At 45.5% G+C, this 10,558-nt stretch overlaps 2 non-coding genes across 2 annotated transcripts; both read left to right on the top strand.

Moving 5' to 3' along the window:
* The first annotated feature begins 7,819 nt into the window (after window positions 1-7,819).
* TRNAS-GGA (transfer RNA serine (anticodon GGA)) lies at window positions 7,820-7,906 on the top strand. Its single transcript has one exon. It is a non-coding gene; the product is annotated as a tRNA-Ser (tRNA).
* Window positions 7,907-10,485: 2,579 nt separating this feature from the next.
* On the top strand, window positions 10,486-10,558 carry TRNAF-GAA (transfer RNA phenylalanine (anticodon GAA)). Its single transcript has one exon. It is a non-coding gene; the product is annotated as a tRNA-Phe (tRNA).

Genomic DNA, 10,558 nt, shown 5'->3' with positions numbered 1-10,558 from the left:
TGGTTGATTCCCTCGCTGTAATTATTATACAGTCTTCAAATAATTACATTGAACACGAGGGAATCTTGTGAATTTATGGAGATCGATTCTCCAACAATTCGTGTGGGAAAACCAATATTTATCTACCAACTCGATTTTATTACTCCAGGCAGCAAACAAGCGTGTGCCATTTCGCGTGGTACGTGTCTGGATGAACCAAAGTCTCGATAATTGGATCTGGGGCGTCCGGTTAGGGAGCATCGGTTACGAAGACGGGTGGGTGCACTGTTACGTGGTGGAGATTGGAACGCCTCAGAAACCTCTAATTTTTCTTGTATTGATAAACCCCCCCTCATTCTCTGTTTCAGGGATTGACGTATGAGATAATATTTCCTCACCAGTTTTTGTTTCTTCTTCTCTTTCTCAATGAGACTCCTCTTTGCCGTAATTTCCTAGTCGGCGATATTGGAATGTTATTATAGAATGGATGGAATTTGGGATAGAGTCCAATTGAAGTGCTATGATTTGCCACCCATCCGTGCTATCTATCCATCAGAGACAGATTTTAATCGTGGATAAGTTGGGCTTACCACTGGCTCGAATGCCAAAGGTAAGCCCAATGCGATACATGCTTTTAGCTTTTATTGAGGCGAAACACAGAGCTACCCAAATTTACCCGATGTGGATGCTATTGAGAAAGCTGCATAGGTAAATATATAACCTACGGAGAAGTGGGCTAGTCCCACTAATCGTGCTTGAACGATAGAAAGAGCGACTGGTTTGTCTTTCCAGCGAATCAGATTGGCCAAAGGTGTGCGTTCATGAGCCCGAGCCAGAGTTTCAATAAGTTCTTGCCAATAACCGCGCCAGGAGATGGGAAACGTGAATCCAGTAGCCCGAACGAGATGTCCAAACGAAAACATCCATGCCCAGACGGATAAACTGTTCATACCGAAAGGATTGTAACCGTTAATGAGTTGTGAAGAATTCAGCCGTAGATAATCCCTCAACCATCCCATCAAGTAAGTAGAGGATTCATTGAATTGAGCTACATTTCCCTGCCACAGGGTAATATGCTTCCGGTGCCAGTAAAAGGTGACCCATCCAATTGTATTCGACATCCGGAAAACTGCCAGATAAAATGCATCCCAGGCCGAGATGTCACAGGTACCACCTCTACCTGGACCGTCGCAAGGAAAACTATAACCAAATTCTTTCTTATCCGGCATCAGCTTGGAGCCGCGCGCATCTAATGCACCCTTCACTAGAATCGGTGTAGTTGTATGTGGACCTGGAGCAATAGCATGATGAACTAAGAAATCCCCGGGTCCAATGGTTAGGAATAATGAGTTGCTATTATTATTAATGGCGTCTAACCAACCGGGTAGCCACAAGCTCTGACCAGCATTGAATGCTGGACTGTCTGTCGAGGAGAGAAGTACGTCGAAACCATACAAAGATTTACCGTGAGCGGATTGTATCCGTTGAGCAAATACAGGTTCAATAAGAATTTGCTTCTCTGGGGTTCCAAAGGCTAACGTGACGTCGTTATGGACATAGAGACCCAAAGTATGGAACCCTAGGAATAAACTAGCCCGACTCAAATGGGCTATTATTGCTTCTTTATGCTCCAACATCCTTGCCAACACGTTATCCTTATTTTGTTCCGGATCATAATCCCGTATAAAGAATATGGCTCCGTGGGCGAACGCCCCTGTCATAATAAAACCAGCGATGTACTGGTGATGGGTGTATAGCGCGGCCTGGGTCGTATAATCCTGTGCTATAAAAGCATAAGCGGGTAAGGAATACATATGTTGTGCCACTAGGGAAGTAATGACTCCTAAAGCAGCTAAAGCGAGTCCTAATTGGAAATGTAGGGAGTTATTGATTGTGTCGTAGAGTCCCCTATGTCCACGTCCCAACCTGCCTCCTGGAGGAATATGAGCTTCCAGAATCTCTTTTATACTATGTCCGATGCCGTAGTTAGTCCTGTACATGTGGCCGGCAATGATAAACACAACCGCAATTGCCAGATGATGATGAGCGATATCAGTTAACCACAAACTCTGAGTTTGTGGATGAAATCCCCCCGGAAAGGTTGAAATGGCAGTTCCTGCTCCCTGAGCACTATTGAACGAGTGATTAGCGGAGTCGGGACTTTGTGCATAAACACTCCATTGACCCGAAAAGAATGGTCCCAAACCTTGGGGGTGTGGTAGTGCAGTTAGTAAATTACCCCATCTCACATGTTCGCCTCTAGATTCAGGAATAGCGACGTGAATCAGGTGGCCTGTCCAAGCTAGAGAGCTTATTCCGAAGAGTCCTGATAAGTGATGATTGAGACGAGATTCAGCATTTTTGAACCAAGAAATACCCGGTTTCCATTTGGGTTGTAGATGCAACCAACCCGCTACCAGGAACAAGGCGGAAACAGCTAGTAAGGAGATAGCTCCGGTATATAGATCTTGATTGTCGCGTAAACCGATAGTGTACCGCCACTGATAAACACCAGGATAAGCAATATTAACCGGACCCGGAGCTCCCCCTCGGGTATAAGCCTCGACGGCTGGTTGACCAAAATGAGGATCCCGAATGGCATGAGCGATTGGTCTTACCTGTAATGGGTTTTGCACCCATGCCTCGAAGTTACCCTGCCAAGCTACATGGAATAGATTCCCAGAAGTCCAGAGAAGAATTATAGCTAATTGACCAGAATGGGAAGCAAATATTTTCTGGTAGAGACGTTCCTCGGTAATATTGTCATGACTCTCGAAGTCATGCGCAGTGGCTATACCGAACCAGATACGACGAGTAGTTGGGTCTTGGGATAGACCCTGGCTGAACTTTGGAAATCTTGATGCCGTAATGCTTTTCGAATCCTCCTAGCCATTATCCTACTGCAATGATTCTCGCTAGGAAGAATGCCCATGTTGTGGCGATTCCACCCAGAAGGTAATGAGCCACCCCTACGGCACGTCCCTGTACAATACTCAGAGCCCTGGGCTGGATAGCAGGAGCAACTTTCAATTTATTATGGGCCCGAACAGTAGATTCGATGAGTTCTTGCCGATATCCACGGCCACTGAACAGGAACGTCAGACTAAAAGCCCAAACAAAATGAGCACCCGAGAATAAAAGACCATATGCGGATAATGAAGAACCATACGATTGAATGACTTGGGAAGCCTGTGCCCATAGGAAATCACGGAGCCATCCATTAATGGTTGTTGAACTCTGCGCGAAGTTTCCTCCAGTGATATGGCTCACTACTCCCTGGTCACTTATACTACCCCGTACGTCAGATTGCATCTTCCAACTGAAATGAAATATAACTACTGAGATGGAATTATACATCCAGAACAAACCTGAGAAGACATGATCCCAAGCAGATACCTGGCAGGTACCTCCTCTACCGGGGCCATCACGAGGGAAACGAAAACCAAGATTCGCTTTGTCGGGTATTAGGCGGGAGCTCCTCGCAAACGGGACACCTTTTGGTGATATTAATACAGTAACATGAATCGTAAAGGCATGGATGTGATGCACCAAAAAATCGGCAGTACCTAATGGGATTGGTGACAAAGCAACTTTACCACCTACTGCTACTAAGTCTCCACCCCCCCAGGTCAAACTGGTACCTGCTGTTGCATTAGGTGCCGTTAAGTCAGGAGCAGAAGCATGAATGTTTTGGACCCACTGAGCAAATATGGGTTGTAATTAAATAGCAGTATCTGAAAACGTATCTTGGGGACGTCCCAACGCACTCGTAGTATCGTTATGAATATACAATCCGAAACTATGGAAACCTAGAAAAATGCATACCCGGTTAAGATGTGAAATTATTGCATCACGATGCCGAATGACACGATCCAATAGGTTGTTGTATTGAGTAGTCGGATCATAATCTCTCACCATAAAAATAGCTGCGTGTGCCGCCGCGCCTACCACTAGGAAACCACCAATCCACATGTGATGCGTAAACAGGGATGGCTGCGTAGCATAATCAGTAGCTAGGTATGGATAGGGAGGCATAGCATACATATGATGGGCCACTACAATTGTTAGGGAACCCAACATAGCAAGATTAATAGCTAATTGAGCATGCCATGAAGTAGTTAGGATCTCGTAAAGACCCTTGTGACCCTCACCCGTGAAGGGACCTTTATGAGCTTCCAGAATCTCTTTCGTACTATGCCCGATACCCCAATTGGTTCGATACATGTGACCAGCTATCAGGAAAAGAACTGCAATAGCTAGATGGTGATGCGCAGTATCGGTCAACCACAATCCCCCTGTGGCTGGATTCAATCCCCCACGGAAGGTTAAGAAATCTGAGTATTGTAACCAGTCGAGGGTAAAGAATGGAGTTAATCCCTTTGCGAAACTGGGATACATCTGAGCCAAAAGGTCACGATTCAAAATGGATTCATGAGGAAGAGGTATCTCCTTAGGATCGATTCCCGCGTCTAATAGTTGGTTAATGGGTAGCGAGACGTGTACCTGGTGTCCCGCCCACGCCAAGGAACCCAATCCCAAGAGGCCTGCTAGGTGGTGGTTCAACATGGATTCCACGTCCTGGAACCAAGCCAATTTTGGAGCAGCCTTGTGATAGTGGAACCAACCAGCGAAGAACATCAATCCTGCAAAGATTAAGGCACCGATAGCGGTGCAATAGAGTTGTAACTCACTAGTTATTCCAGAAGACCGCCATATTTGAAAAAATCCGGACGTTATCTGTATTCCCTGGAATCCCCCACCTACATCTCCATTAAGTATCTCTTGACCAACTATTGGCCAAACTACCTGGGCGCTAGGCTTAACATGAGTGGGATCACTTAGCCACGCCTCGTAATTAGAGAAGCGAGCCCCGTGAAAATACATACCACTCAGCCAGATAAGAATAATAGCTAATTGACCAAAATGGGCGCTGAATGTTTTACGGGATATATCTTCTGAATCATTTGTGTGACTATCAGAATCATGAGCATCAGCATGTAGATTCCAAATCCAAGTGGTACTACTGGGACCCTTAGCTAAAGTTCTCGAGAAATGTCCAGGTTGAGCCCATTTTTCGAAAGAAGTTCTCACGGGATCCTTTTCCACCATAATCTTGACTTCTGGTTCCGGTGAACGAATAGTCATCGAGATTCTCCTCTCTTCGGACAGGGGATAGCAACGACCTACCAGCGGGGGATACGAAACTTCTAAGAGATGGAATTCGTATGTAAGGTATTCTTCTCCCTGAGTTTGGAACTGGAACAGCTGTAATAGAAGAGTTATCCGAGGCAGGCATTTAATCTTATTATTACACAACTTATTAGTGCTTTATGGACCTTGTATAGAGAGATTCTTATACGTTTCAGTAGGGGGGGGGTTACATATTACCAGATGGCAATCGGTAGGAGGAGAAGTCTTCTCCTTCCTGGTATCCCAGGGGGGGGGGGGGGTAGAAAATGTAAAGGAATTTCTTTCAATTGTCTGGTCCCCATATCACTGCTACCCCGGCGTCACCCCCCTCTCTCATCACCTGGAACGTTTCGTAATCCTCAACCAATTTTGTGCTTCGATATAATTGCTTGGAGGAAGTGCTATTGCTTGTTTCCGACACTCAGCGGCTTGATCAAACCAAGATTCCGAAGCCTCCGGGTCTCCCTGTTGAATGGCCTGCTCCCCCCGGTCGGGATGGATAGATCCCTTCGAGATATCCTCCCTCAGAACCGGACTTGAGAGTTTCCTACCTCATGCGGCTCGAATGACTACTCAGTAGCTTATTCTCTATCTGATCCAAGAGAAGAGAGAGATTTACTTGGCCCCCTCCCCCGTTAGTCTAGAGAAGAATCAAGAGTAGTTACTGGGAATGGTTTCCAATCCTATCGATGCGAGATAGAATCTTTTCCATACTCCTAATTCGTGGAGGAGGGTAATAATCTCCCCCGGAACTAATTCCCCTACTTCTAAAAATAGATCCGCTGAAATGTTTCCTTTGGGATTTGATACTACACCATAGCTCGATATTCCTTTCCAAATCGATTCTATTACAGGAATCGATTGTAGAACCCCCCGAGTGAGCAAATCTCATCGTATCGACCCAGATTTTCGATGACGAATCTTTGCGGTGCTTTCTCCCTCAATTCACCCGATTATCCATGGGATTCACAGGCTTCCGTTCTTCCCCCGGACCTGAGTTACTACGGGGGACACCAAATTCCACAGCTCAGGAGAACTCCTTATGGGAGTATGCTTGTGGAAAGCCTCCTACATCGAGTGGTTTCGAATCAAGGGATCCTATAGTATGGGTAATCGCACGTAATGACGGATCACAGCCATATTATTAAGAGCCTGTGGTGGAAAAGGATTCCGTTCCAATGCTTGAAAATAGTATTCCAAAGCCTTTGCATGTTCTCCATTGCTAGTATGAATCAAACCTATATTATGGGGTATGTAACTCCGATCATGAGGATCAATCTCCAAACGCATAGCTTTGTAGTAATTTTATGAAGCTTCTGCATATTCTCCTTCGGATTGGGCCGACATTCGTCAGGGTCGCTCACTCAGCGTGAATGAGCTCCGCTTCAAAACCGTACTTGAGATTCTCACCTCATACGGCTCCTCCTGCATGATGCATGGAGAGAGACTAGTATTTGGAATAGTCTAGCAATTCCTACTCTAAACCTATGGATGAACGGGGGCTAGTGTCTGTGAAACTACTGGACTAGCCATCCCTTCTGCCAAAAATCTCTTGTTAACATGGTTGTGCCACTCCGACACGTCGACACCAAGAGACTAATGACAATTTCTCTGTTCCCAACGCTTCGAGTTTCATGGGGATCAGCTACTTCGACAATCTCCGATGATTCTAGGGGTATCCAAAATACGAACGGGATGGATGTTCGTTGTCCCAATCATTATTGGTATTCGTCATAGAAACACGACGCGCGGCTGAACCCAACCGTAACGAAGCTTTTGCGTTGTCGATTCCTCCACGTAGTGCCTCTCCCCTATGCCTACCCACGGAGTCCTACAAATAGGTCGGTCCGTAGGTTTCACCTTTTGCTTACTACTACGATTCGCCGGAGATCGAAACTGGAGCATTTGAGGCTGCATCAATCGAGGATACACGACAGAAGGACTTGTTTCCCGTTCGAAACATACCTTCACCAAACGCGGGTCTATCGGAATTTGAATCCCCCAATTAATTAGGAATTAAGGTTAATCGATTTTCCCTCCCCAAATCGCACCATCTCTATAATAAGTAAAAGCTCTCTTCTCCCTATCAGTAGTCGGTATGATTTGTAACAAGATATCCGCCAGAATCGTGGGAGTTCTATCAATAGAATTGTCATTTCTCTGGGATCTAGGCGTAATTGGAATTCCTCTTCGTTCCACTTATTATTGAGTTAATCAGGATGCCGGAAGAACAGATCTCTTTTGCAATACAAGGGGAAGAGGTGCATCCGTCTGGTATCTATGTCCCTCCCCCTCAATCGACTGGGAGGGTGGAGTAACTAATTCCGCACCGAATGAGAGTCGTGTGTGAATGGGGGTATATAGTCTCGCAGCATCCATGAATAATTACTAATGGAGTGATTGCTTTTGATGGGATCTGCATCACCTAATTGAAAATCTCTCATTATGAAATCGACTCGGAACAACTAAAAATCTATCCCAGGGATGGGGTCACCTCCCCTACCTCAATTCCGGGAATTAATCTCATTTCTTAATAACTGATGAGGCTTGCACTCACTTCCAGGAATCACTTTTTCCCGTCTATCATCGAGGATTGAGTTGCTATCCGGTTTCTTAGATTGGTAAGATGTGTAAATAGTACAAAGTTGCAGGAAAGGTGACTGAGTGGTTTAAGGTGTAGCATTGGAAATGCTATGTAGACTCTTGTTTACCGGGGGTTCGAATCCCCCCCTTTCCCCTTTGCATTCCGTCATTGACTCTGTTCCGGCACCCCAAAGAATTGCTAATCCTTTGAATGCTTCCAGTTAGTACTCCCGATTTCAAATAATAATTCCAAGAATCCCCCCCCCCGGGGGGGGGGTATCCGAATTTCAGAATGAGGAATCCCAGACTATTAGATAATTACTTGGGGTTAGGCTTTGCGGGAGTAATACTCAACGACGAGCAATTCATTTATATCCAACCCAGTGGACTCCCGATTTGCGATTCCATTCACTAATCCTGTGGGTCTACTGTCTCCCGACGAGGAAAAAGTTGAATGATCAGGTATTTTGTCTCCCCGAGAAAATTCCATCTCTCTATTTGGTCCATTGCGAGAACCCGGTCGATTTCTCACAATAATAGTATCTTTTGGTTTGCGACGGTAACTCGGTATATCGACTATACGATCGTTCACTAGAATGTGTCTATGATTAACTAATTGCCTAGCTGCAGGAATAGTAGGAGCCATACCTGGACGAGAAACAATATTATCTGGACGCATTTCGAGTAGCTGTAATGGTACTTGACCTGTTGAACCCTTGGCTCTTCTAGCAATACGAACGTATCTAGGCAATTGTCGTTCCGTTGATCCATAATTGAAACGTAATCTCTGTTTGGCTTCCAGACGCACGCAAAATTGAGATACCTTTCTCGAAGCAGATTAATCAATAGCAATTCGTGCTTCTCTCGGATTTGATGTTTTATTTGTAAGCCCGGGTAGATCCTTGAGACGACGTATTATTTTCAGACGGGGTCCTCGATAACGAGACATAAAAACTCCTTCTTTGTAAGCATGGTAAGACCCGGAATGGACCTCTCCGTAATCGAAGTACTGGTACTATTTATAAGTGTCACCCAATTATTGTTGAACATTTGGTATTTGTAATAATCATAACATATGAATGTAGACGAACAAATACTCGAATTCCCATCGACTCTATTGGAAATGGAGGCTTCGACGCGGGGGACAAAGCCGAAGGGAGACACGGTATTGGTGCATCGACTGATACTGGGCAATATTCTGCCGGAATCGAACCGATAACCTCTGCCTTGTGAATGTGGTACTTCCGAATCCAAACCAAGCTTTCCTGGTTCTTTTGAACCCCATGGGATGGAATAGAACCCTCCTAAAGCGACAATGGTGGTTGCGCCCACGGCGCAGTCAGCCGCAAGGGTTATTCAACCACAGAGATGGGTTAGATGAGTCGATAATTCCATCTCCTACCGTATCGTATTGATTTAATTACCCCACCCGTGTATAATTCTTATGGGTACGCGAATACGGAGAAGCAGGGTATGGTCTCGCAGATATATATTCTCTGGGATCGGTGGAGTCCCTTTCTGGAGGAAATTGGGAATAGAAACAGAAAAGGGAAGAGGTTGAGAATTCGGAATCGGGACGGGGTATATAATTTCCGCTGACCGGAATCAAGAGACTCGTGAAATATCTCCTGGAACAAATGGCATGGAACATGCAAACTCGGATGGCATGCAAAAGGATTTGATGCAATTGCAGATCCATTGCTTCGGTTTGGGACTCAAGGGGGGGGGGGGGTATGGCGGAATGGTAGACGCTGCGGACTCGATTGGATTGAGCTAGGTATGAAACACACCGAGTGATAGCTTTCAAATTCAGGAAACCTAGGATTATTTAGTAGGCGATCCTGAGCCAAATCTCATTTCAGAAGCAGGATTCGGATGATGAGATAGGTGCAGACTCGACGGAAGCTATTCCGACGAACGATCTATTAATTTCTATTATTCATTAAGCGGATAGATGTTCTCTTTCCATTGATGATTCAATCTAGAATGATCCTATAAGCGGCGAGGATCCCTCTCCCAGTGCATACTCAACATCCGCACCGAGATTGTATCAAAATCTCGAGAATCTCGGGGTATTGGTGGGATCTACTCGATATCCCCGAATCCCATCTTCTCCTGATTTCCTCTTTGTGTATGTATACTCCGTATTCGGATGAATATGTTCGATGAATAACATTAGTAACAGACCTTCGCGGATAGAGATGGAGTCCAACTCTACGCCCGTTGATGGAAACAGCAATGCAAATTGTGGTAGAAAGAAAATCGTTGGTCTTGTAGGACCGTGAGGGTTCGAGTCCCTACATCCCCCAGTAGAACGGGATGAAACATATTATCCAAATTGCGTAGGAGTTGTGGAAGCATCTACCCCAATGAAACAGAGAAATCCCTCCCCGTCTATTCTGGTGGATGGGATTCTTCGACCCATCAAGCGGACGAAGGGTATCGAGATACATCTCCCGAATACGTATTGATTTCCTCCACCTAAACGAGAGGGGATCCATGCTTCCCGATTCATAGCTCATCGAATCGGATTGATGTCTCGTCCCAGCTCGAGAATATTTTTGAGTGGTTTGCGACTGAACCATTCGGCAAATCCAATGGATTGTCTGAATGGTTCGCCTGCAAGGTATAAAAAAAAATGGATTCGTGAGGATAGTTACTTCGATTGCCGGATAGGTAAGGAAAGAATCAATCACGCTGGGATATTTGTTTGGGATTATCGCGGAATCACTGGCCGGGATAGCTCAGTAGGTAGAGCAGAGGACTGAAAATCCTCGTGTCACCAGTTCAAGTCTGGTTCCTGGCA

This window comes from Dipteris shenzhenensis, unplaced genomic scaffold, assembly GCF_047967505.1.
Source record: "Dipteris shenzhenensis isolate YYH24624 ecotype China unplaced genomic scaffold, Dip_SZ_1.0 scaf0219, whole genome shotgun sequence".
Taxonomy (NCBI): Eukaryota; Viridiplantae; Streptophyta; class Polypodiopsida; order Gleicheniales; family Dipteridaceae; genus Dipteris; species Dipteris shenzhenensis.
The sequence above is the reverse complement of the archived record's forward strand: the minus strand, read 5'-3'. Positions and strand labels throughout refer to the sequence as shown.